The sequence below is a fragment of the Lampris incognitus genome, chromosome 14, assembly GCF_029633865.1.
Source record: "Lampris incognitus isolate fLamInc1 chromosome 14, fLamInc1.hap2, whole genome shotgun sequence".
Lineage (NCBI taxonomy): Eukaryota > Metazoa > Chordata > Actinopteri > Lampriformes > Lampridae > Lampris > Lampris incognitus.
This window is the reverse complement of record NC_079224.1, coordinates 32,969,933-32,997,692: the sequence shown is the minus strand read 5'-3', so window position 1 is coordinate 32,997,692 and position 27,760 is coordinate 32,969,933. Positions and strand designations below refer to the sequence as shown.

The window sequence follows — 27,760 nt, the reverse complement described above, 5'->3', positions numbered from 1 at the left end:
AAAGGCTCCTTTAATATGAATATATAGATTATCTCATTTTAATTGTAGAATTTGAAGTCTGTTCTTGTTATCCTCTGATAAATTTTCAAGTGGCTGTGATGATAAAGCAATAATTTCAGAGATCATTTCTGATTCTTCTTTTTTTCTGTTTTTAACTATTTCAGCTCCTCTTTTCATTATAAGGGACCTTAATTCAAATTTCATGAACTCCCAATTACTGTTTAGCCATATCACATCAGGTACTCACTGTTGCGGTTGACAGTTTTCCGGTTGGAGGGGGAGAGAACCCGACGGAAAGTCGGAGCGGACATTTGAACTGTGGAGGGCGTGACGTCATAATTGAGATGGGGTTAAGTGTCTGGGATTAGAGGGGTGTTTGGGTCAATGATAGAAATGTATGGTTATTTATGGTGTTGTGTAATGAATTGAGTAATTGTCTTTTGATAGAGTTGTTTATTGTAAGATGTTAGATGTATTTAATGATATTTAAACAGAGAAAGTATATGTGTTGTAGTTGATTGATTTGTAAAGTGCAATGGACTGGACCAGGGAATAAAATGCCAGGCCAGGTTTGGGTTAGGAGAGATTGGTCTGAGGTTAGTAGGGGTAAAGACCTGTCTATAGGCCATGAACTTTGAATGCCAGGATTGAGTGTTATCTTTTGAGTTTAATTATCGAAGGTAAATTGTAGTTTAAATTTTATTTAGGAATTGAGATTATATTGGGAGTTTTTTTTAATTTCCTCTCCTGACCGGCAAAACTTGATACCATAACTAAGACAATAAATCCATCTTGTCATTTTTGATAACACTGCCTCCAGTGCGTCACTGCTCGGCCAGCTTGGCTACATGCTACTAGTTCAGACCAGGTATAAGGAATTCTGATAGTTACACATTGACGGCTTTTTTCCAAAAGACCTCGTGGTTGAAATGGAAAAGACATGCACCACAGCCTAATTCACACCAACAGCTTTTGATAAAGACTGGTGAAGAAAGTGAAGCATATAATTTATAAAAAGGGAAACACAACAATTTGTACAGATTTGTAAAAATGAACACCCATCCTCTGGCCACTTGTAAAGCTTTGTAAAAATGAGCACCCATCCTCTGGCCACTTGTATAGATTTGTGAAAATGAACACCCATCCTTTGGCCACTTGTATAGATATGTAAAAATGAACACCCATCCTCTGGCCACTTGTATAGATTTGTAAAAATGAACACCCATCCTCTGGCCACTTGTATAGATTTGTAAAAATGAACACCCATCCTTTGGCCACTTGTATAGATATGTAAAAATGAACACCCATCTTCTGGCCACTTGTATAGATTTGTAAAAATGAACACCCATCCTCTGGCCACTTGTATAGATATGTAAAAATGAACACCCATCCTCTGGCCACTTGTATAGATTTGTAAAAATGAACACCCATCCTCTGGCCACTTGTATAGATTTGTAAAAATGAACACCCATCCTTTGGCCACTTGTATAGATATGTAAAAATGAACACCCATCTTCTGGCCACTTGTATGTATTTGTAAAATGAACACCCATCCTCTGGCCACTTGTATAGATTTGTGAAAATGAACACCCATCTTCTGGCCACTCGTATAGATTTTCAAAAATGAACCTGAACAAAGATGAACATATTGCCTGAAAAACAGCAATTGAATGAAAAAATAACTACTAAAAATCAACATCAACACTTAACCGATTTTGTGTATGTGTGTGTGTGAGAGAGAGAGAGAGAGACAGAGATTGAGAATGTGTTACTATTTAAACTACATTACTTATATTGAAATTTTGCTCATTTCTCTTTCAAAGCAGCAAAGGATCAATAACACTCTTGTGAAATCAGGCATGTTCCTGACTAGTTTCCTCTCTATGGAAAACATGGCCAGTGCATTCAGACGTTCCTGGCCCATTGCATTTCACAAGAACGGCTTAATTCTCTTTAATGTTGAGAAACACCTCTCGGCTTCAGCAGTCGTCATGGGTGTGTTTATGAGGATGTTCAACAGAGCCACAGTCTCAGAAAAGGTCTCCTGGAGGTTGTATCTCAGTAGAACCTGGTACAGCACCAGTGCACCACAGCAGCCCTTGAATTCTGGATTCTTGTAGATAACAGATAGTTCTGTCTTGAGCTTTGCCTTGTTCAACATGGGATATGCCTTCACAGTGGCATTCAGAGCCTCAACAGGAAATGTATGATAATGCTGTTCAAACATCTGTGCTTGTAGTAAGTAGTGTGACACATACAAAGTTGTCAGTGAAGGAGAACCTTTCTTTGGCGTGAGCTAGGATGGTATCACAGACCTCTTTAGACAGCCTCTGCTTCTCCTCTTTTCCTTAGGCCCTCCTTGGTCTTGTGGTTCATATCACTACTTGCTGCTGCTGTTGAGATGAGTCCCTGAGGGCAAGCAGACCAACAGTGTTTGTTAGTACATGAAAATATGAGGGCCTGATAGAATTTAGAAAAGAGAAGAAAATGCTAATTTCCAGCACTAATATAGCTTTACTTAATGGATACACTTTGTTATGGCAAGGTTCCGTATTGAGAAGGATTGAACAATATTATTTAATCTTACCTTATGGCCTGCACACTGCTTGTGAAGCACTGGAGGGCACGTTTGATGAAAACTGCATCAATGTCCTTCTGCAGCTGCTGGTACAGCATGTCAACTTGAGGCATGATTTGATGAACTAACTGCAGAAAAAACTGGAAGTCATCATCCTGCAGCATCCTCAGAAAGCCAGATGCCTCCCTCAACGTGGTGTTGTCAAATGAACCTGATGTCTTGGTGGATTCAAAATACTGTATGAGGTCATCTAGGTTCTCGTACACGATGTTGACGATCCTGCTGTTGAAGTTCCATCTTGTGGATGAAGCTCTTGGCAGCCTTCGTGCGACAATCTGGTCAAGAATGCTGATGCGTTTGGGTGACTGAGTAAAAAAAACCTGGCAATACCGCCCAGATTGGAGAAGAAAACTCTCACTGCTGGAAAGTGAGAATTGGCTTGCTGCATAATCAGATTCAGTTGGTGTGCATGGCAATGCACAAAATGGGCATTTTTGAAATGCTCACGAACCTTTTGCTGCACACCAGACCGCTCTCCCCTCATCACACTGGCTCCATCATATGCTTGCGCAATGAGTTTCTCCTTATCACCGTCGGAAAAAAGACTGTTCAGTCTGTCCAAAAGCACACTGGCAAGCAAAGTAGACATTGCATCAATAACAGAGAGAAATTTAAAAAAGAAAAAAAGTTCCTGCGCTGCATGGTTCGCGTTGATGTATCTCACCACAAGCACCAGTTGAGACTGTGTTGAAACGTCGGTGGTCTCATCTGCTTGAATGGCTACACATTTAACAGACTTGACCTCTTCCATTATACGTCCCCTGATGGCCGCTAGCATGTGTTCCAAAAGCTCGTTCTGCACAGTCTTCGAAGTGCCCTTGAAAACTGTAGCAGTTTTGAGGTGCTCCTCAAATGCCTCATCTAAAGATGCCACCAAATCGACCAGGCCACGAAAAATGCCAGGGTTATTGGAGCCCTCACTTTCATCTTTGCCTCGCAAGACTAGCTCAAACACTCCACAAAATTTCACACAATTGATGAGACAGGTTAGGATGTGGCTGTTCTTGCTCACCTCATCGTTGTGATGACGAACTGCTAGCCTGTAGCTCTCATCATAACTGAGTGGCAATGTTCACCCTCCCAAACGCGGAAAAATTCAGACAACTGCCTCATGTTTCTTCACCTTTTCAGACAGATGGTCCATGTCGGTGACTCCTGTAGTTGTCCATGCGGTGGTGTCAGCCATGCTGCCATCAGGGTCAAACAGTAAGCAGGGGTAGCAAAATACAGCATTGGCTACTTTACAGCCTGCTAGCCAGGTTTTCTGGTCATACAAGCTCCTCAAAAATCCCCGGTTATATGATTCCCCTCCTTGATGGAAACTTGTTTGATGTTTAAATTTGGTCTTGGGGGGTCCTAATTGTTTGGTTGCCAATTTATCTTCTTTACTACGTCTACTGAAAGGACCTTCTTTTAACGATGCGATAGAGTTGCTCTGAGTCTGAACATTAGTCATGTTGACCTTAAATGTGACTAGATCGAGGTAGCTGCCCTGGCTATCCCCAGGTTACGTATGATGAAAGCACGTTAGAGCAAGCCCTCCCGGAACCCATAGGGATTGCACTGTAGAGCCTGTGATTTGGAAAAAAACATTGATTTTACATGAAAGTCTATCAGAGCAATCCAGGCGATTTTCAACCTGACTGAAATCACCCAAAAGGGGCGGTACTCCATGGAGCACGACCTTACGCTGATTGGACAATGACATACAGAGGCAGATCAAACTGTCTAGAACAGCCACAACTACTGTAACACTGTGGTAGAATATGATTGAAAAAATTCCCTCCTTATTCCCCTCTGGTGGTGCATCGCCTGATCACCCTTATGAACAAGCCGCCCATGGTCATTACAGCTAACGTGAAGGACAACATCACAGGCGAGTGGATGAACAGCTAAGATGCTGGGGATTTTCTCCATGATGTCAGTCACCTTAGCGCCAGGAAAACAGAAAGTTGCCGCAGATTTTCTCTTTATGTTTCTCACAATCGAGTCACCAATGATAAGCGTGGTCGGAGGGAGTGGACGGTGGGGAAAACGTCACCCGTGATGACAGCGGGGATGGAGAAGGATGGACGAGCTCTCCTCTGCACTGATGTAAACTGCGATATGAATGAGTGAGCCTTAACCAGGGAGGAAGGCTTGGGTTTGGCTGGTGGAGGGACCAGTGGTGATAGTGGGCTGTGGGACCGGGATCAGGGCTCCTCAGCCAAAAGAGGTGGAAAGTCGTGCAGATCGAAAATATCATATTTATTCTCCAGCTGGATGTCAAAGCTAGGCGGTGCATGAGAGGTGCGCCTCCCTCTCCTACGAGCTCCGATCAGGGTTCAGAGCTCGTGATGGGACTGGGTAGAGCTGATCGGGACCTTAGGTTTAGCCCCAAGGCAGACCGAGGGCTCATTGCACTCAATGACCGGAGGAGGGACCACAGCAGCCGCTGGGCAGACAGTGGCAGCAGGCTCGGTGACCGAAAGAGGAGCGGTAGCCTCAGTAGCAGGACAGAGAGCGGTGGTGACAGGCTCGATGACCGGAGTAGAAGCAGAACCAGCAGCGGTGTCAGTGTGCACTGGACCAAGAATAATGATGGCAAGGTTATTTATCTGGTGCTCAGCCTCTTAGATTTTGTACAGTGTGGAGATTCATCCCTCCAGTTCCACAGTCAACAGTTCCACTGAATGAGGCGGACACAGCTGCCACAGTCCGGCGGAGAGGTGAGTGGAGCCATTGGTTATGGATGTACAGCTGGGAAAAATAAATAAAAGGAGGCCAGCACAGGGGTGAAAGTGCAGAATAATAGTTAAGCGACCAGTTGTGGTGGGTAGCAGCAGCTAGCAGGGAGGACACAGGCACTTACACGCAGGGGCTCCAGGGGGAGCCCACAGCGTTGATCTGGTATTAGGCACAGGTGACCCACAGAAAAGGCATCAAGCATTGGGACTTACCGACACGGGTCCAACAAGTGGACCTGCATCGGAAATTTGGCTTCAGTTAGTAGTTGTGGCTTCTTTTTTCTTCTTCTTTTTTTTTTTTTTAGTAGTTGTGGCTTCTAGATGCTCAGTATCCAGAGTTCTGGTTGGGTGACGCTGATTACCTCCCATACACGTCTCAGCTTTTCCGACACTCCCACCACCCGCCAAAGGTCCGATGATTTAAAATGTTGCTTTACCTTGTTAAAATATATAGGTAAAACAATCAGGATCGAAAAGTGTAGCATAAAATTGTGGCTAAAAACTAAATAGAAATGTCAATTTATGACAGAGCTTCTACAACGCTGACGGCCCACACCGACACATGCACAGACCAAACGTCTCATCCGAAGAACGGTTGCATGGCTGTAAATTGCTGTAAACATGTGAACAAAAATGTATTTAAGTTGGAAAGAAGCTTCACATGTTGTTGATTGGTTAGATAAGGTGAGAATGCAGGATGTTGAGTCTATTTGCTGATTGATAATGTAGGGTATGTGTCATAGTATTTGGTATGTGTTTGACATGGTCAGAAAATGTGAGGTCTAAAGTTTTTTTTTATGGAATACTGCTTAATTGTATCCAAAACAGCCTGTCCACAAGGATTTAGTGTTTTAGCACAACAATAACCGCCGTGACAACCTTCTCTCTGTGTACTAGGATGATTTTCTGAAAAGCTCTGTGCATAAAAATGTAAATCTAAAGATATGACTGTGTAGATCTGTTGTTTTGTGCCAGATTTTTGGAGGCCTTTTTTGTGGGAAATAGGGCAGGGGGAGCATGTTTGCAAAGACAGGTAACCTTTTTACCTCCATCAGTCTTAATCGCTGATGCAGAGGATGATGCAATCAGCAACAACACTTGCTGAGATCCTTTCACTCGATCTCTCTATGCCACTTTTTCTCTCTGATAGACCACACACACACACACACACACACACACACACACACACACACACGCGCAGTAGAAGCATTGGCTATATCTCTCTATAGTGTTCTGTTTGGTGCTGTTCTTTTTGTTCTGCTCTGTTTCTGGTTCTTTTTATACTCTGGTTCTGTTTCTTTTCTATTCTATTCTATTCTGTTCACTTCAGGTTTTTTTCCTCTCTGCTCCTCTCCAACTTTTACATTTTCAGTGTTAGGGTGGTGCATCAATCCAGCTCAACACTTGAAACGATCCAACTCCTAGATCAGCAGGAACGATCCAAAAGTCAAAGAATCCAGAACACAGCAGGAGAAAAATGTTGGCTGTCAGCCTCTGCTGAGCATGTGTGAGAGAAACGTGAAGTAAAGACATCAGGAAACAAGCTTCCCTCCCCTTCCCACTCCAGTCCACAGTCATTCAGTATGCCGTCACATTTCTTCATGTTCAGCCTGAATGCACATGGCTTTACAATCCACTGGAATGTTACGGGCCATAGTCCTTGCTTCAGTTTCAAATTCTTCTTCCTGGTCATTGACTCCCGTGTGTAAAATGAAAAGTAGAGTAGAAATTGGAAAAATGTGCATTCCTCAATTTAACTCAAGTCAAAGTACGCCATCTAGCCATAATTCCAGTTAACTCTGTTAGCTGGCATGCGGTGTTCGTTGCACAGCGGTTGGGTTTGTCTGTGTGCGTGTGTGTGTGTGTGTGTGTGTGTGTGTGGCTTCTGTACAGCCATTCTCTGTCTGAGTGGTGTAAGCCAACAATAAGGCATTTATCATTAAATTTTGTTCCATGCTATCAAAGCATGACTAGCTTCAGATAAGATCATGGCATCCCAGAGGCCAATGTCAGTCAGATATTGCCTTTGCTTGTGAACACAAAATCGGTCACAACAAACACGCAGACACTGAGCATGGAGTGGTGCCGATACACGTGCACCACTGTATGTCAAAATATACAAAAGAAAAACCCATTTTGTAGCAGAACCAATTTTCCCATAGAATTCCTTATGACCACTCTGTTTATCTGAATTGTACTTCATAATATCTGCAATGTTTCAGACATTGACAGATGATCATATATATAAAACAACATGAGAGCTCCATTAAAACATCCGTTTTTGGTGGAGGGAGAACCAGAAGTGTCTTTAGAGAATTAAGGGTTAAACGTTTTAACAAAGAAAGGGGGAGAAGAGGAGAAGGGTGCAAGAGAAGTCTGACATTTTTCTTTTAGTTTAAATACCTGAAGCAGATCGGAAAACCTGTCTTTCCTGAGTGAAATTGACCTCAAAAGATTAATTGCAGGCCTTTTTCCTTCCTACGGGCTTTGGGAACTGTGCACAGTGGTGAGGTGCATTGTATGCTATTAACTAATAGGAACACGCCAACAATCTCTGTAAATTAGTAGAAAATAGCTTGATGTATATGTTAATGAATAACATTCAATGGAGTCTAGTAATCTGAACACTAAAATGTGCTACTGAGCTTAGCCGATTGTCATTAAGAGCAAGGGCAAACAGTGTTAGAGGGATGACGGGAAGCTAACATTCTTCTCTTCTTTCAACCATTAATGAGATTTTTTTCAACAAACTTGTGATGTCAGGCCCCCCCACTCCTTCTTCCGCTGGAAACCCCTAGATACTACACTCTCCTCTTGTCTCCGTTCAGATGTATTAATAGCCCCAATGAGGCGATTGTGGGTGCTGGCAGTCATTGAGAAAATTATTTTAAAGTTGAGCCAAGTCATCCATACGAGTTGAATCAAGTGCAACTGGACTTGGTAATATATCCGTGAAGACGTTTCGCCTCTCATCCAACATGCTTCCTCGGTTCATACCTTTCTGACTAGACCAAAGTCCAAGCTAGCTTGGTCTAGTCAGAAAGGCACGAAACGTCTTCACGGATATATACCAAGTCCAGTTGCACTTGATTCAACGACCGACACCCCCAACGACCGTTGTTGCTAAACAAATGCAAATCAATAGCTCCGATAGCGATGGGCGTGGTTGGACATCGGAACACAGGAGAGCCACGCATATCAATAGCTCCGATAACGACGGGTGCGGCCAAACATCAGTACACAAAAGAGCCACTCATATCTATGGCTCTGTTAGCGACGGGCGTTGGTAAACATCAGGACACAAAGAGCCATGGACATCTATAGCTCTGACAATGACTCCAAGAGGATAAATTCTGAGTCTCATTACCAGCCAGTCAGACTAGCTTGGTCTAGTCAGAAAGGCGCGAACTGAGGAAGCCTCTTGGATGAGAGGCGAAACGTCTTCACGGATATACTATACCAAGTCCAGTTGCACTTGATTCAACTCGTTTGGATAACCATGACCTGGATGAATGAGAACATTCACAGACATGTTGCGAAACAGTTTGGGTCTGACACCCTTAAAATGGTGAGGGAATATGAAAGGATGGCTCAGAAGATTGGAGACTACAGAAACCACTTGCGATTCAATCTGAGATGCAGACAACACAGGCTCATACCCACTAGCCTGCGCCTGTGTACCACAATGAAAGCACATAGAGCAGACAGAATCATAGAGAAGGCACAGAATCAACTCCTGAATGAAAGAGTGAGACAGGTCCATTTCACTATTGAAGGGCTGAAGGAGAAATCTGACCAACTACTCCAGCAAATAACATCCCACTTGCCTGGTGAAGTCTTGGAGAGGATCACTGATTTCACCAAGAAAGCCCAACTATCTCAACACCACAAAACCAAAGAAAGGCAGACAAGGAAGTTTCAAAACTTACAGCGACGAACCAACAACACTAGCCAAGCAGATATACTTACCTGGAGACAAAAGACAGAACATCCCACACAAAACGGAACGCAGAACAGATGGATCAAGAATCTGTCGGACAAGGTACTTTCCCAATCATAGAAGGAGGTCTTAGCCAAAGGACTGAACTTTGCCATGACACCCAAACAACTACCTATAGTTGACCTCATCACATCCACAGAATCAGCCATAAGGAAAAACAATCTAACAGAAACCGAGGCGGAACAGCTTAGGTTAAAAGTATCAGCAGCTCTGTCCAATGCTAAAGTCCCTCCTTCCAACCTAACCATGGAGGAAAGGAAAGCCGTGACAGCCCTGAGCAAGGATGAAAACATCACTATCCTTCCAGCAGATAAGGGGAGATGCATGGTGATCCTCAACATAACAGACTACCACGCCAAGATCACGTCATTACTCAGCGACACCGACACCTATGAACCTCTTGTAACTAGTGGTTACAAGAGGAGAATAATAGAGTACCTACAGAAACTACATAAAGGAGGAACAATTGATCAGATACAATACTACCGTCTCTACCCACAAGATAACATTCCATGCATGTATGGACTTTTTAAGATCCTTAAAGATGGAACCCCCCTCAGGCCCATCGTCAGCAGCATAAACTCGGTCATGTACAACATTGCCAAACATATAGCCAACATCTTGACCCCTTTAGTGGGCGAAACACCTCACCATATCCAAAACTCCATTGACTTTGTGGACAAGGTCCAAGGCGTAAAACTGGAACCGGATGAAACCATGGTATCCTATGGCATGACCTCGTTATTCACCTGCATCCCAACCATGGAGGCTTTGAAAACTGAGGCAACGTTTGCTACGGGACGACACCCTCCACAATAGGACCAACCTCAGCCCAGACCAGATTTGCCAACTACTGGACCTTTGCCTCAACACTACATATTTCCAATTCAGGGGCCAGTTTTACAGACAGAAACACGGCTGTGCAATGGGCTCACCAGTATCGCCCATTGTGGCCAACTTATATATGGAAGAAGTAAAACACAGGGCCCTGAACTCCTTCAGAGGAACACCTCCGAGCCACTGGTTCAGATATGTGGACGACACATGGATCAAAATCCAAACACAAGAGGTGCAAGCGTTTACCAAACACATCAACTCAGTGGACAAGAACATTAAGTTCACAAGGGAAGACGTAAAGAACAACAGTTTGCCCTTCTTGGACTGTGACATCCACATTGGGGAAGACAGGAGCCTCCACATCGGGGTTTACAGGAAACCTACACACACAGACCAATATCTACTTTTCAACTCACACCACCCTCTGGAACACAAACTGAGCGTCATCAGAACTTTGCAACACAGAGCTGACAATGTACCCAGCAGCACTCAGGCCCAATGAGAAGAACACAAACACCTAAGGGGAGCTTTAAAAACCTGCGGCTACCCCAGTTGGACCTTTGTGAAAACTGCAACACTTTCCGAAAAGACCAACCAGGTGAGCGACGAAGAGAAAAGGAACAGAAGGAATAGCACAGTCATCCCGTGTTTCGGGGGTCTCTGAGAAACTCAGGAGAATTTTCAACAAACACCGCATCCCGGTATACTTCAAACCCAGCAACACACTCCGACAAAGACTGGTTCATCTCAAAGACCGTGTACCACACACCCAAAAAAAGCAATCTGGTGTATGCTGTACAATGCAATGAGGATTGCACTGACCTATGCATAGGGGAAACCAAACAACCACTACACAAACGGATGGCCCCACACAGAAGGCCAAACTCCTCAGGACAAGACTCAGCAGTCTATCTACACCTAAAGGAGAAGACACACTCCTTTGAGGACAGCAACGTACACATTTTGGACAGAGAAAATAGATGGTTTGAAAGAGGGGTGAAGGAAACCATCTATGTGAAACTGGAAAAACCATCCCTCAACAGAGGAGGAGGTCTGCGACACCACCTATCTCTAGGGATGCCCCCCGAAACCCGGTTCTAAACGGGAACCGGTTCTAAATTAGTAAAAACCGGAGCATTTTTAAGATCCGACGTTTTCGGTTCTGCTATCGGTAGTCGGTAGGTACTCGAGAAATCATGGAGTGAGATTTATATTGTGGCAATTGTGTTTTTCGAGGAATTTATACGTCACGAACATAATCTTGTTTGCCGTTTTCTCCATCTCTCCGTCTCTCTCTGTTACTGCGCGAGGGGCGGGGCTGTGCTGTGCTCCACACACTCGCTCACACACGCGCAGACAGCTCTGCTCAAGTGCTCATCATGGCGGAGAGAACTAAACGTTCAAAAGTTTGGGTATATTTTTCAAAAGTCGATGACAACAACGCTCGTTGCCACAAGTGCAACAAATAATTTGCCAGTAAGGGTGACAATACAAGCAATCTGTCGAAACATCTTTTGTCGAAACATGGTATTAATCTGCAGAAATGCGGCGTTTTCCACTGCTTTGCTCGTAGTGTTCCATCCACGTCCACTGCAGGTAAGCCGTATGAACCATAGATACGGAGCTAGCTAGGCTAACAACGAATTATTACAAATAGGCCAATACATGAAATATAATTGCTTAGCTAATTGTTTAGCTACAAATATATAAGCCATAGATACAGAGTTAGCTAGGCTAATAGCCGGGGACACTATAAGTCAGGAGAGATCACGACTCCTGCCGGAGAAGGCAGATATGTTGATTTTTCTGCAGAAGAACTGTTAGGATAATGTTCTAGGTTCTTGTTTGTTTGAACTTCCGTTAGCCTTTTGCTGTAAAAATTTATTTTTAATATATTTTTTTTCTTTATCTTTATCTACTTTTATTTTCTTATCTTATTTGTTGTTGTTGAATGTTGATTATAAAGTCTATAATTCAGACGCATTTAAAACATTGCTGCTGCTGTTGCTGCTGAATAAATAATATTTGTTTATATTTATATAAAGTTATATAATAGAATAATAAAGCAATGTCGATTCTGTTCTTAATTAAGTGTCTTTTTTTGCATAATAATCAAAAAGAACCGATAAGAGTATCGATAAAGTACCGAACCGATAAGCAGTACCGATAAGAGTAGTAGTATCGATAAAATCCTAACGATACCCATCCCTACCTATCTCCCATTTACAATGCCGTCCTTTCATCTCTACCCAGTAGACTCAAGAAGCCTAGCCTCCAAGAACAACAGTCGGTCACTAACGGCTCCAACGACTCTCATGACCACTGAATAATGAAGTCGAAACTAACACCCCCAATGACCGTCGCTGCTAAACAAATGCAAATCAATAGCTCCAATGGCGACGGGCGCGGCTAGACATCGGAGCACAGGAGAGCCACGCATATCAATAGCTCTGATAACGACGGGCGCGGCCAAACATCGGTACACAAAAGAGCCACTCATATCTTTGGCTCTGTTAGCGACGGGCGTTGGTAAACATTGGGACACAAAGAGCCATGGACATCTATAGCTCTGACAATGACTCCAAGAGGATAAATTCTGAGTCTCATCACCAGCCAGTCAGACTAGCTTGGTCTAGTCAGAAAGGCACGAACTGAGGAAGCCTCTTGGATGAGAGGCGAAACGTCTTCACGGACATACACCAAATCCAGTTGCACTTGATTCAACTCGTTTGGATAACCATGACCTGGATGAATGAGAACATTCACAGACTTGATTCAACTCGTTTGGATAACCATGACCTGGATGAATGAGAACATTCACAGACTTGAGCCAAGTCAATTTTATTTGTTTAGCCCAATATCACAAATTACAAATTTGCCTCAGGGGGCTTTACAGCAATACAACAGCCTGTTCTAAGACCCTTGCATCAGATAAGGAATAACTCCCTAAAAAAAAACTTAACAGGAAAAAAATAGGAAGAAACCTCAGGGAGAGCAACAGAGGAGGGATCTCTCTCTCAAGATGGACAGACGTGCAATGGATGTTGTGTGTACAGAATAAAACACAATTTACAGAAAACAACATTGAAAAGAGGATAACAGAATTATAATGGAATTATAAGATATATGAAGAATACAGCAGGATAAGCAGTTTGGATAATTGATGGGTGGATGAAGAATGGGATGAGGATGCCGACCAGTGCCCTGATGCCACCGATACAGCCTATGACCTGAGCCATGCAACCATCACCATGTAGACCTGGCAGGAGGACAGTCTACACTTGTACACAGGGGAGCCTCACATCTCACCATTCACATACATGAAAGAAGAGACAAAAAAGACATTCACACAGGAGAGAGAGTAGGATAAAGACATTCAGAGATCTATTAGAAAAGACACGTGAGAAAGTACAGTCGCAATAATCAATAATTTGTACTCTATAATGGCAGAACAGTGCTTGGTGAATCCATTAAGACAGAAACCGACCCACCATGGAGTACAGGTCATGAAATACTCAATTTAAAGGCAACTAATTGTAGGTTAAGGCAAAAAGATGAGTTTTAAGTTTGGATTTGAAGGACTCAACAGACTCTGATTGTCTGATGGCAGCAGGCAGGTTATTCCATAAGAACGGGGCCCTGCCGCCTGCTGACTTCATTTAAACTTTGGGTACACACAGGTGCCCTGCCTTTTGTGAGTGGAGAGCTTGAGATGGAATATACAGTTTAAGGAGCTCAGGCAGGTATGATGGGGCAAGCCCATTTAGGGATTTTACAAGGCAGCAGAAGCACCTTGAAGTCTGATCTAACATGGATACGAAGTCAATGAACAGAGGCAAGAATTGGTGTGATACGGTCAAATTTTCTCATTTTAGTTAGTATTCAAGGTGGAGCATTTTGAACCATTTGAAGACTTTAAGTACTAACATGTGGCAGGCCTGAAAACAGAACTTTACAATAATCAAGTCTGGATGAAACAAATGCATGTATTAGAAGAAAGCCATTTTATTTTGTCATTGTACAGTTGTACGGTTATGGTGAAATTTGTTTTCTGCATTTAACCCATCCTAGTGTATTCGAGCAGCGGGCAGCTCTGGTGTGGCGTCCGGGGACCAACTCCAGTTCTGCTTTCCATTGTCTCGGTCAGGGGTACAGACAGGAGTATTAACCCTAACATGCATGTTTTTTTTTTGTGGCATTCCCCCTTTATTAGATAGTGATAGTCAGGAAAGGAAGGGGAGAGAGAGGGGATGACAAGGATGTGAACAATGAACTGCTGGCTGGCTCATTACTGTAATGAGCAGGGTTTCGGCTTTGTTGATAACTGGCCTTCTTTCTGGGGCTGCCCTTACCTGCTGAAAGCAGACGGCATTCACCCTTCTGGGGACGGCACTGATCTTTTGTCTAGCAATATACTAGATAGCTGCTTACATTTAGTTTGACACTAGGGACTTATCATTCAGCAGGTTGCAGGTGACTAGAGAGCCTGCTAAGTTTACATCTAGTGTGGATGTGGAGTCAAGTAGTTTAATTAATATGATTAGTCAGGGAATTTTTCATAGTATAGGTTATCAGACTGATAACTTGGTCTATAACATTGAGACTGTCTCCCTACCCTGTTGTATTGCTCCCAAGCTCTCCTCTCCTAAATGTGTGAATCACAATAATCTAATAATTATTCCTACCACTGGTAGTGGTGAAATGTGAAACAAAGTATCTAATAATCTATGGAACCAAACATCTAATGTTATCAGAAATGTGACCACATATCGTCAAAAGCGTTGGTGGTCAAAATTGTCAACAAGGTGTCTAATTCCAATTAAATTTCACCTATTGGTAGCTCTAAAGTTCTGCCTGCTACACTTCCACGAGGTACTTAAATTTGGTTTCATAAATATCAGGTCATTGCCTACCAAAGCCTTACTAATAAATGATCTGATTCTTGAACATAGTTTAGATATGATTGGGTTATATGAAACATGGCTAAAACCAAATATTTTCCTTCGCTTCAATGAAGCTTCCCCACCTGACTATACTTATGCCCATGTAGCTTGGGCAAATAAACAAGGTTTTGGTGTTGCTTTGATATATAAATCTATTTTCAATCTGACTTCTAGCCTTGATTCTAAGTTCCAGTCTTTTGAGGTTCTTGTTCTTGGTCCATCTCCCTCAGCCATGTATAGACTCGGCTCAGTCCAAATTGTGATACTCTATCAGCCTCCTGGCTGTTAGTCATTATTTCTTGAAGAATTTGGAGAATTTGTCTCAGCCCTTGTTACTCACTCTGATGAGATTCTAATTCTTGGTGATTTCAGTATTCATCTGAATAAGGCTGCTGATCCTCTTAGTAAAGCCTTTCTGGCACTAGTTGATACTTTTGGGTTCACGCAGTTTGTTTAAGAGTTGACTCATTGCGGTGTATTCCTTTGCCTACCAACACGGGGATTGCCAGTTCGAATCCCTGTGTTACCTCCGGCTTGGTCGGGCGTCCCTGCAGGCATGGTTGGCCGTGTCTGCGGGTGGGAAGCCAGATGTGGGTTTGTGTCCTGGTCGCTGCACTAGCGCCTCCTCTGGTCGGTCGGGGCGCCTGTTTGGGGAGGAGGGGGAACTGGGGGGAATAGCATGATCCTCTCATGTGCTACGTCCCCCTGGCGAAACTCATTACTGCCAGGTGAAAAGAAGCGGCTGGCGACTGCGCATGTATTGGAGGAGGCATGTGGTAGTCTGCAGCCCTCCCCGGATCGGCAGATTGGGTGGAGCAGTGACCAGGACAGCTCAGAGGAGTGGGTTGATTGGACAGGTACAATTGGGGAGAAAAGAAGGGGGGAAAATCCAACAAAAAAAGAGTCGACTCACTGCAGTGGTAACACCATTGATTTGATTTTATCTGAAGGGACAGCTGTTTCTGATCTGAATGTCTTGCCAACCACATCTGCTGTGTCAGATCATTTTCTCATCAAATTTGAAGCATTATTGGCCTGTCCAGTTAATGTCAGCACAGATGTAATTGCCGCTTGCCACATTGGTCCCTCCACTGTAGCTGCATTTGGCCAGCAGCTGCCTGAAGTCTTGGCTCCTTTCATTGTGGTACCTGACTTTGTTGAAAATTTCACTAGTGACTTTAATGTGGCCCTCTCTAGTCTCATCGATTCAGTTGCACCTCTAACTACCAGAGCTAGGCGACTAAAGAGGGCTACACCCTTGGTTTAACGATGAGACTTGTGCTCTTAAATGGGCCTGCAGGAGACTAGAACGTAAATGGTGAAAATCAAAATCGGAAGGTTTTTTTTATCTATCGTGGCATGAGTGTTTATTGAAATACAAATGTGCTTTATCTGCTGCAGAAACAGCTTATCTCTCTCACTTAATCAATATTAATAAACATAACCCCAGATTTCTCTTTGAAACTGTATCTAAAACTTACTAAAAAGCAGCCGTCTATTAGCTGCTCACCATTCACGGCCCATGAATTTCTAGATTTTTTCTGCAATAAGGTTGATGAGATCTTAAGCAAAATTAGTTCTTCAACTCCAGCTACTCCTGCAGATCCTGTTTTACCAAATTCATATCTATACAGTGAGTCACTGATGGTCCTTGATATTACAGCTTTTGAGACTATCTATCTTGATACTTTGAATAAGTTAATGTCAGCTTCTAAATAAACTGCTTGCCTACTTGACCCCTTACCACCAAAACTTTTTAAAGACCTCTGGCCTTTTCTGGGACCTACAGTGCTAGACATTGTTAATTTATCACTTACAACTGGCATTGTTCCCAGTAGTTTTAAGACAGCTGTGGTTGAACCTCTACTTAAAAAAGCGCACCTTGATCCAGGGTCTCTTAATAACTATCGACCAGTCTCTAATCTTCCACTCTTTTCTTAAGTACTAGAGAGAGTTGTGTATCAACAACTTTTGACCCATATAGAAGAAAACCATCTATATGAACTTTTTCAATCGGCTTTTAGGCCCTGTCACTCCACTGAAACTGCTCTGACCAGAGTGGTGAACAATCTTTTACTAGCTATGGACTCTGGTTCCACTTCTGTGCTTCTACTACTGGACCTCAGTGCAGCCTTTGACACCATTGAACACTGTGTACTATTAGACAGATTAAATTGTAATTTTGGTATCTCTGGCTTGGCTCTCTCTTGGCTTAAGTCCTACTTATCTGGAAGAATACATTGTGTCTGCTCTAGTAATATTACATCAAAATTCTCTGACGTTAAATATGGTGTACCTCAGGGTTCAGTTCTTGGCCCTCCACTTTCCTCTCTATATATTTCACCTCTTGGCCAAATTATACACAGTTATGGAATAAACTTCCATTGCTATGCTGATGATACTCACCTGTATGTGCCTATAAGGGCTGATGATCATACTCAAATGACTACTTTAGAAGCCTGCTTGGCTACAGTGAAAAATTGGATGTCAGTTAACTTTCTGCTTTTAAATTCGGATAAAACCGAGATGCTGGTCATTGGCCCTACTAAACACAGGCACAAGTTTGATCAAGTAACGATAACAATTGACAACTCTGTGATTTCACAAAGTGTGGCAGCCAAAAATCTTGGTGTTACGTTTGATCCCAGCTTTTCCTTTGATAAGCACATTTAAGAAGTCACCAAGACTGCTTCTTTTCACTTACCTAACATAGCTAAAATTCTGTCTTTTCTGTCCATGGCTGACGCAGAGACTCTAATACATGCATTTGTTTCATCCAGGTTTGATTACTGTTATGTTTTGTTTTCAGGTCTGCCACATTACTAAAAGTCTTAAGATGGTTCAGAATACTGCTGCTAGAATCGTAACTAAATCTAGGAAATTTGACCATATTACACTAATTCTTGCCTCCCTTCATTGGCTTCCTATCCATGTTAGATCAAAATACAAGGTGCTTCTGCTGACTTATAAAATCCTAAATGGACTTGCCCCATCTTACATGTCTGATCTCCTTAAACTGTACATTCCATCTCGAACTCTTTGCTCTCAAAATACAGGGCTCCTGTGTGTACTCAAAGTTAAAAAGAGGTCAGCTGGTGGCAGGGCCTTTTCCTATCAGCCCCCATTCTTGTGAAATAACCTGCCTGCTGCCATCAGACAATCAGTTTGTTGAGTCCTTTAAATCCAAACTTAAAACTCATCTTTTTGCCTTAGCTTACAATTAGTTGCCTTTAAGTTGAGTGCTTCACAATCTGTACTGCATGGCAGATAGGTTTCTGTCTCAATGAATTTACCAACCGCTGTTCTGCCGACGAGATTATAGCATATAGATTGACTAATTGATGAGTTAATTGATTGACTAATGATTATTGCAAACAGTTCTCTTCTCTGACATCTTTTCTCTCTCTCTGAATGATGTCTTCTCCTTTCTCTTTTTGTGTGTGTGAATGGTGTCTTGAGTCTCCCATGTGTGCATGTGCAGTCGGTCCTCCTCCCGGGTCTCCATGGTGATGGTGGTCCTCACCTGGATGCTGCTTGGCATTCCTCTCATCACGTTTTCTTATTATATATCTTATAAATCCATATCATTTTTGTTATCTGTTTTTTTTTTTTAGGTGTTACTGGTTGTGTGGCTTGGGTCCTGGGCTGTTCCGGTGGCATCAGTACACTGCTTGGCCTCCTGTGCATCATATTCTTCATAAATCTTATAATTCCATTATAATTCTGCTATCCTCTTTCAATGTTGTATTCTGTAAATTGTGTCAACAGTCCAAAGACATGTAGGTCAGGTGAATCGGCCGTGCTAAATTGTCCCTAGTTGTGAATGTGTGTGTGTGTGTGTGTGTGTGTGTGTGTGTGTGTGTGTGTGTTGGCCCTGTGATGGCTCGGAGGCCTGTCCAGGATGTCTCCCCGCCTGCTGCCCAATGATTGCTGCGGTAGGCTCCAGCATCCCCGCACCCCTGAGAGCAGGATAAGTGGTTTGGATAATGGATGGATGGATGGATGGAGAGTTTAAGCTAATGGTTAGGTTGTGGTTAGGTTGAGGTTAATCAAGCGTCTTGGTGTATTGAACTCTGACTAGAGGGAAACAGATATTGATGGGAAAACAGAGTTAGATACAACACCGGGTGCTGCCCCCTTATCAAGCTTCCAGAAGTTGGCCAATCAGAAAAAAGTGGACTTTTGGGGAGGGGGGCCTTAAAGAGAAAATGGCCCAAATAGCCTGTTTCAGACAGAGAATGAACTGATGAGCTGTGCTACTTAGCGGTTATGTGCATGGTGGCGAAATTAGGGTTTGTAGTGGACTTATGGACATAATTCACGATAGCTTGTTTTGTATTAAGTTGACGTGCTCACTTTAAGGGCTCAGGGTTTAACTGTGGTAACAGAGCGCCATGTTACAGAGGTGCGGTTGAGAAAGGGAAAATAAACAACACACACATTCATGTTGTCAAAGGGAGAAGTTGTTCATCTGTTTTCTCCCAACTTCCACACTGGTGACCCAGATGTGATCTGCTGGACGTTTCCAGAGAGCTCTTCACTAACATGACGAACAATGCAGTTTCTCAAGCTGCCAGGGTTTTGGGAGTTGTCAGCCTCAGCTTGGTTTGCCCAGACAGAAGTGCAGTTCATGTTGTGGGAAATCACCGCAGATGCCACAAAATACTATTATGTGGCGTCGGCCCTCGGGAGTTCCAACAGCAACCAGAGTGGTGAGCCTCCTCAAAAATCCTACTCAGCAGGATAAATATGAGAAACTCAAGGCTCACCTGTTGAGAACTTTTGAACTTTCTGACGGTGCACAGGCCAGCCGGCTCTTCTCTCTACAAGGCCACAGTGACAGTAAGCTGTCTGAACCCATCGTCAGGATGCTGGATTTCCTGGGGGAGCACAAACCCAACTTCCTCTTTGTCTAGCTCAGGTGTGGCTAACCATGTGCCATGGAGAGCCACGTTTATGCAGGTTTTCATTCCAATTACTGCTGACTTTACAATGCAACGACACTGGACCACTACCCAGTCCCACACATCCAGGACTTTTTCGCCTACCTGGCTGGAAAAGTAATCTTTTCCAAAGTGGACCTCATCTGTCGATACCATCAGTTGCCCATCCACCCGCTGGATGTCCCCAAAATAGCGGTGATCAACCCATTTGGACTGTTCGAGATCCTGTGCATGTCGTTCAGCCTCAAGAACGCTGCGCAGACATTCCAGCGCCTCATGGATTTAGTTCTACGGGACCTACCTTTCATCTTCGACATCCTCATCACCAGCACCTCCAAAGCAGAACACGTGTCTCACCTCTGGACACTTTTCGACGATCAGCCAGCACGGGCTGATCGTCAACCCAGCCAAGTGCCAGTTTGGACTCTCCACCATCGACTTCCTCGGACACCGAATCACCAAAGACGGGGTGGTACCCCTCCCGTCAAAGGTGGATGCCATTGCGAACTTTACACAACCGCTCATGATCAAGTCCCTGCAGGAGTTCCTCTGCATGGTGAACTTTTACCACCGCTTTATCACCCAAGCTGTTCAACTCATGAGACCCCTGTACAAGGCTCTGACAGGCAAGGCCAGCAAACACACTGTGGACTGGTCCACAGAGAAGGACAAGGCATTTGGGGACACTAAGACTGCTCTGGCTGATGCAAAAATGCTGGCCCACCAGTCACCCAAGGCTCCGATTCCCATTACCATGGACGCTCCAGACTACACAGTCAGTGCGGTGTACGAGCAGTGGGTGAACAGTGCTTGGCAGCAGCTTGATTTCTTCAGCTGACAGTTATGACCCAGCAAACAGAAGTACAGCACCTTCGATTGGGAGGTCCTCGCCCTCTACCTCAACGTTTGAGACTTCCATTCCCTGCTGGAGGCCCGCCAGTTCATGGCATTTGTGTGGGCCACAAACCACAGACGTTCGCCATGGCCAAGGTGGCTGAGCTGTAGTCCACCCACCAGCAGCGACAGCTCTTTTACATCTTGGACTTCACCATGGACGTACAGCATGATGCTGGCAAAACCTACCTCGTCACTGACTGCCTCTCCTGTGCCATCACAGGGGCAGTCCACTTGGGACTTGACTACGCCCGCGTGGCAGCTGACCAGGCTGCCGACTCCGGACGTGGACGCTTTCAAGATGGTTTTCACAGGGCTGCAGCTAGAGGACATCTCCTTCGATGACACTGGTACAACACTCCTCTGCAACATCTCCACGGGTCAGCCCTGGCCCGTCATTCCCACTGGATGGAGGCGGCGTGTTTTCAGTGCTGTCCCCCCATCTGCTGCACCCCTGAGACCCAGCATGACTCACGGGAGCCTGTCGACCCAGCTGCTGTCCTTGAGGCTGGCCCATAGAGCATCCCTCATAGAGCGATGAAACCGCTTGTACAACCCATTGGCCTGCGGTTGGTACGCAGTGGTGCCGTTGAGCTTCAACCCGAGGCTCTCTGCGACTGCGTTCCACAGCACAGATGTAAACTGTGAGCCCCGGTCAGAGGAAAGGTCAGATGGGATCACCTCTAAGGAGGACCTGCAGTCTTCGTCTGTTGAACTGGTTTATGGCCAGCTGCTATGGGCCCCAGGGGATTGGTCCCCAACACCACGGCTCCCTGGTCTATAGCCCACCAATGGACCACGCTTCTGGATAACGTCAGAGTTTTCGCACCGGTCCCCACTTCACAACATGGCATCCCACAGTCTCACGTTCCCACAACTCTGCAGCCAGCACAATACGTTTTCTTCCACAATGATGCTCACCGTGGACCCCTGCAGCCTCCCTATGATGGCCCATTCCACGTCCCGGAGACTGGAAACAAGCACTTTGTCGTCAACGTCGATGGCAAGCCAGAGTGCATTTCTGTGGAGTGCCTAAAACCGGCTCACCTGGACTTGGACCGACCTGTTGGACTGGTCCATTGCCCATGGCAGGGGCACCCTCCTACCCAGCTCCCATCCCCCAACAAGGTCCCCAAGGCTGCTCCACCTCCCACCCTACCAACCCACCACTAACCAACCCCCTAAAAACACAAGTGCCAACCAAAAAGGTGGCACTTATGTATGTAGGTGGCACCTTTTTGGGTGGCACTTGTGTTTATTCAGCACTATGGACCATTTAACTTAGCCTCATGCCAAAGGGAGTCAGATTCTGCAGGGGAATCGGAAAATTCTATAACACCGGCAAAACAGGGACAAACTCCACCGCATCTGCAAATGAGGATGAGCTCATGCTTACAAAAGCAGGTCTGCTGTCAGCCCTGGGGCTAAGACTATCTGTAGTGCCTGTCACGTCTTACGTAATCCTAGCCAAGAGAAGCTGCTCTAATTCATGGACATGTCTCTCTAGTAGAGACAACCTATCAGTAATTGCAGAAGTCACCTCACCCCGTCGTTTTAACGAGGCTGCTTTGACTACAAATGCAATAAAGCTAACTGCTAAGCTAGGCTAAGCTCTAAGCTAGTAAACAGACTAGGAATGAAAGGCTACCCACTAATATTAGTCGTTTGAGAAAAAGCTAGTGATAGGTGAACTAAGCACAGAAAATGGCATAATTAGTAGGACAAATGATGATGTTAGAGCAGAATATAGAAGAGAGAGAGTAAGTGAATAAACAGACAAATACAGAGAATAAAGAGCAGTTGTATCGGTCTTATGAAGCCGGTGTTCTGATAATTGATGCTGCCTTGTCGAAAAATGCTATCATAGCGTGAATCGATTGCAATCTAACCATGCCCCTAACCCCAACCTCACCTAACCATGCACAGAACCACTAAGCAACACGTCTCAACAGGTAGCACATATCGACAGAACACCAGATCCCACAGTTTCCTCAAACCCTTGTTCTTTGGTCTCATATGCCCAGCATCATATCTTGCTCCAGAATTCATAGTGGTGTGTGTCATTCTACAGTAATAATAATAATAATAATGGATTACATTTATATAACACTTTATCTAGGCACCCAAAGCACTTAACAGTGAAAGGGGGGAAACTCACCTCAACCACCACAAATATAAAACACCCACCTGTAGCCAAAGTCCATCACATTTTTTTTTGTTGCTTGAATTTACATGCCAAAAATAGGTTATTAATTGATTGTGGTCAAGATCTATTATTTTTGGTAATACTAGTAACTTGTTATATTCACGTAGTTTGTCTCTTTACTTGTAGAATTTGTCATTCAGCAGAAGCACACCCTTTCCATAAGCGTTCTTGCGGATGATTTTGGCTTATAGAAAAAGTTCTTTATCCTAAAGCAGTCTTTACTCCCTTCATTTATCTGGAAGTGTTTAGCAACTTTGTTTTGATGTGAAACTGTCCCATTTCTACAGAACTGCTTTATGACGGTTTACATGGAGGCATGTAAAGTGCAATGCAGCAGATTCTAGACTAAAATAAATTTCCTTCAAACCATGAGGGTCTTGTCAGGTGGCTCACCAAGCCAGTTTGACAGACATTTTAGTGTTACATAAGCATTTTCGGTCATGTGCTGAGGCTGCATGTACAGGACTGATATGGCTTAGTGCAGTTAGGAAAGGGACAGGTCACAGAGAGGTTGAAGTATGCCTCCACAAACAAGTGACCTATTCGGAAATGTTTCTTTTTAACTAAAGACAACGGTCAGAAAGCTAATATAAAACACAGGCATCCGGGTGGCGTGGCGGTCTATTCCATTGCCAACACAGGGATCGCCGGTTCGAATCCCCCGTGTCACCTCTGGCTTGGTTGGGCGTCCCTACAGACACAATTGGCTGTGTCTGCGGGTGGGAAGCCGGAGGTGGGTATGTGTCCTGGTCGCTGTACTAGCGCCTCCTCAGGTCGGTCGGGGCTCCTGTTCGGGGGAGAGGGGGAACTGGGGGGAATAGTGTGATCCTCCCACGCGTTACGTCCCCCTGGCGAAACTCCTCACTGTCAGGTGAAAAAAAAGCGGGTGGCAATTCCACATGTATCGGAGGAGGCATGTGGTAGTCTGCAGCCCTCCCCGGATCGGCAGAGGGGGTGGAGCAGCGACGGGATGGCTCAGAAGAGTGGGGTAATTGGCCAAAATTCGATTTGGGACCAAAAGGAGGGGGAAAATATAAAACATGTTTTATTGTATTGCCTCTTTTTTTCCATAGGAGGAAATCACATTATTCAGCAATTAATATACAACACTACCAAAACAATGGATTTTTATAAAATGAAGCAGCCACCCGGATGTCAACTGTGTATCCTTAAGGAAATGGGGACATCTAGTGGTCAACGTAGGTATTGTATGAGAGGTTGCCAGTGCTCATTGAGCATTGTGTATGGTGAATGGTGATGCATGTTAACAGCTGGACAGACAGAAAGACAGAAGCACAGTATGGACAGGCATACCAAATAGGAGATGTAGTTGATGAGTGTTTTGAATCAGAGCCGGTTAGGAGTTTGGCTGTGCTATGTCTGTCAGCGTGTCAGCTCTGCATGCCTCTGTGTATCTGAATGACACATTGTCCCTTAAAAATACCGTAGAAGTGTGCCGACGGCAATCTGTTAAGTCACACTATTAGTGTGCACATGTCTTGGGGAAAAAAGACACAAGTGTGGCTGTTGAGCTTATGTGCATGCAACTGATGTTTTACCTGTGTTTATGCATCCCCATATGTTGATCTTGCCTAGTGATAATGCAGTATTATAATAATAATAATAAATCAAACTTATGTAGCGCTTTTCGAACACTGAAAGTCGCTTATGTTCGTCTTCTTGACAAGCTTTGCTTTTAAGAAATATGTCAAAGCATCTTTTTATATTTGACTCTGTGTGTGAATGTGTGCCAGTAACTGTCCATCTTGGTATGTTGCATTCAGTTTGTGTCCTTGTGTATTAGGCATAAGTGTGTGTGTGTGTGTGTGTGTGTGTGTGTGTTCACGTGTGCTTGTGTGACCTTCTGCCTCTTTGCTACTACCCAGCTTATAACTTGATGGGACTTAACCAGTTATTAGTAGCATGTCTCATTGTTACTATCTTATTAATGTCCTACCCCATCCTGCGTCTTGGCTTTATATCCTTACAATTTTCAACTGGCTGTGAAGTCCTAAATATTTTAGCTTTATTCTGGTCTAGACATTCAAAGCCAACCAAAGTTCTTTCTATAATATTGCCACTGAATATATTTTTACCATTAGCATGGTAAAAATTACCATTACCATTTTTAGCATCAGCAGTAATGCGTACGTTGTACCGGACCGTTGTGGTGAAGAGGGAGCTGACCGGAAGGCAAAGCTCTCAGTTTACCAGTCAGTCTTCATTCCAACCCTCATCTGTGGTCATGAGCTTTGGGTAGTGACCAAAAGGGTGAGATCGCAGATACAAGCGGCTGAAACGAGTTTTCTCTGTAGGGTGTCTGGGCTCAGCCTTAGAGATAGGGTGAGGAGCTCGGACATCCAGAGGGAGCTCGGGGGTAGATCCCTGCGCCTTCGAGTCAAAAGGAGCCAGTTGAGGTGGTTTGGGCATCTGATTAAGATGCCTCCTGGGCGCCTTCCTTTGGAGGTTTTTCGGGCACGGGCAACTGGGGGGGAGACCCCAGGGTAGACCCAAACTCGCTGGAGTGACTACATGTCCAATCTGGCCTGGGAACGCCTTAGGATCCCCCAGGAGGAGCTGGAGGGCATTGCTGGGGAGAGGGACGTCTGGAGTGCCCTACTTAGCTTGCTGCCATCGCGGCCCGACCCCGGAGAAGCGGCTGATGATGAGATGAGATGAATATACTCTATGTTCTGGCATGCACCATTACTGCTCAGAGTTTTGACTTGTGTATGTTCCAGGTTTTCTCCATCCCACTACTTCTTCTGCAAAACTTTCCATTTTATTTTCAACCTGAAAGGAATTGGGCTATGTTTTTTGGGAAGGGGTGTTTGTTGAGAGAACATGGAGACAAACTAGTAAGTATGCCGAAATATTCATCGTATTCGCTTTTTGTTTATTAGCGTCTAAATTTGTCATCAGAGTCATTTTCACATTAACTTCAATGATCCAGTCCAACACTGTGCACTATGCTGCTGCATCCTTTCACCACGAATATACACTTGTTCTTCCATAACCCCCAAAACACACACACACACACAATGTACCGGCTTTATCATTTTATGCTTGTATGTCCAACAAGATCATAACCTGCAACTAATTCATTATAATTACAAGACTCTGAGATTTTTGGGGCTCAGAAGAATTATAACAATCAGTTTTTCAGGACTAGAACAACTTACTGATGTTCCCGAAATGTGTTCTGACTTTTCTGAGAGAATCTGTTCTCTTTACTGTCTTGTACTGTTTTGTTCTGCTCTCTTCCTCTCTGTTTCGTTTCATTTCATCCTGTTTATCCTGTTCCCGCCTGCACACTTTGTTCTTGCAATGAAGCATACATAAATCAGGATGAATATTCAGGATTATCAGCGTTTGCGTGTGTGTGGGGGGAGGTGGGCGAATGTGCATCAGAAGGAGCATCTTGCTGAGATAGCCCAATATTTGAGGTCTAATGCTGTCTTTTACATAACTGCTGAAACATGCCAGCTGTTTACCACATGAGTTTTCTTCATCATGTTTGCTGAAATGCGCTCCTTTTTGTGATGTTGGGGTCTGATTTGGAAAATCAAGAGTAATGTAATGAATACAGTAAACATAGCACAACACAGCAGTGGAACAAGTTATTACATGGACATGCTTGGAATATCACAAAATCTTGAAGACAAAAATGTCCTTTGATGAATGAAGAGCAATTCAAGCAGTTAAAACATGAATTTGGGTTATCCTAACATGATCAGAATCTGTTGTCTGAGGCAGGATCCACACGCAATGCACTTTGTAATCTGAGAGGTTGTGTGTGTGTGTGTGTGTGTGTGTGTGCAAAAGAGAAAAGAGTGTTCCTGCAGGTTCTGAAGGTAATGCTATGTAAACTTCTCTGCTGTGCGCCCCGTTTGCTGATATTGATGCAATATTATTTTGACCTTATCTTGTGGACGGCCCCTTTTTTTTCAGTGTATTATCTATCGTTAACAGGGATTTTAGCCGCTGCACACTGTGACTCACCATGACCCCTTGGCTTCTTCCTGGCATTCATCATGAGCGGACCACAACATGATCTACTCTAATGACGATGAATACGTTTAAAAACCGTAAAGTTTTAGGGTGCCTGGGTAGCATCACGGTCTATTCCGTTGCCTACCTACATGGGGATCGCCGGTTCGAATCCCTGTGTTACCTCCGGCTTGGTCTGGCGTCCCTACAAAAACAATTGGCTGTGTCTGCGGGTGGAAAGCCGGATGTGGGTATGTGTCCTGGTCGTTGCACTAGCGACCCTCTGGTCAGTCGGGGCGCCTGTTCGGGGGGGGAGGGTGAACTGGGGGGAATAGCACAATCCTCTCATGCACTACGTCCCCCTGGTGAAACTCCTCACTGTCAGGTGAAAAGAAGCAGCTGGCGACTCCACATGTATCGGAGGAGGCATGTGGTAGTCTACAGCCCTCCCTGGATCGGCAGAGGGGGTGGAGCAGCGACCAGGACGGCTCAGGGAGCGGGGTAATTGGCCAGGTACAATTGGGGAGAAAAGGGGGGGGGAATCCAACAAAAAAGAAACCCCACAAAGTTTTGTATGATGTGT

At 44.4% G+C, this 27,760-nt stretch overlaps 1 protein-coding gene across 5 annotated transcripts in view; it reads left to right on the top strand.

Moving 5' to 3' along the window:
* Positions 1-27,760, top strand: part of LOC130123360 (solute carrier family 12 member 7-like) — a 107,449-nt gene that overhangs the window by 25,007 nt on the left and 54,682 nt on the right. The window lies entirely within an intron of this gene.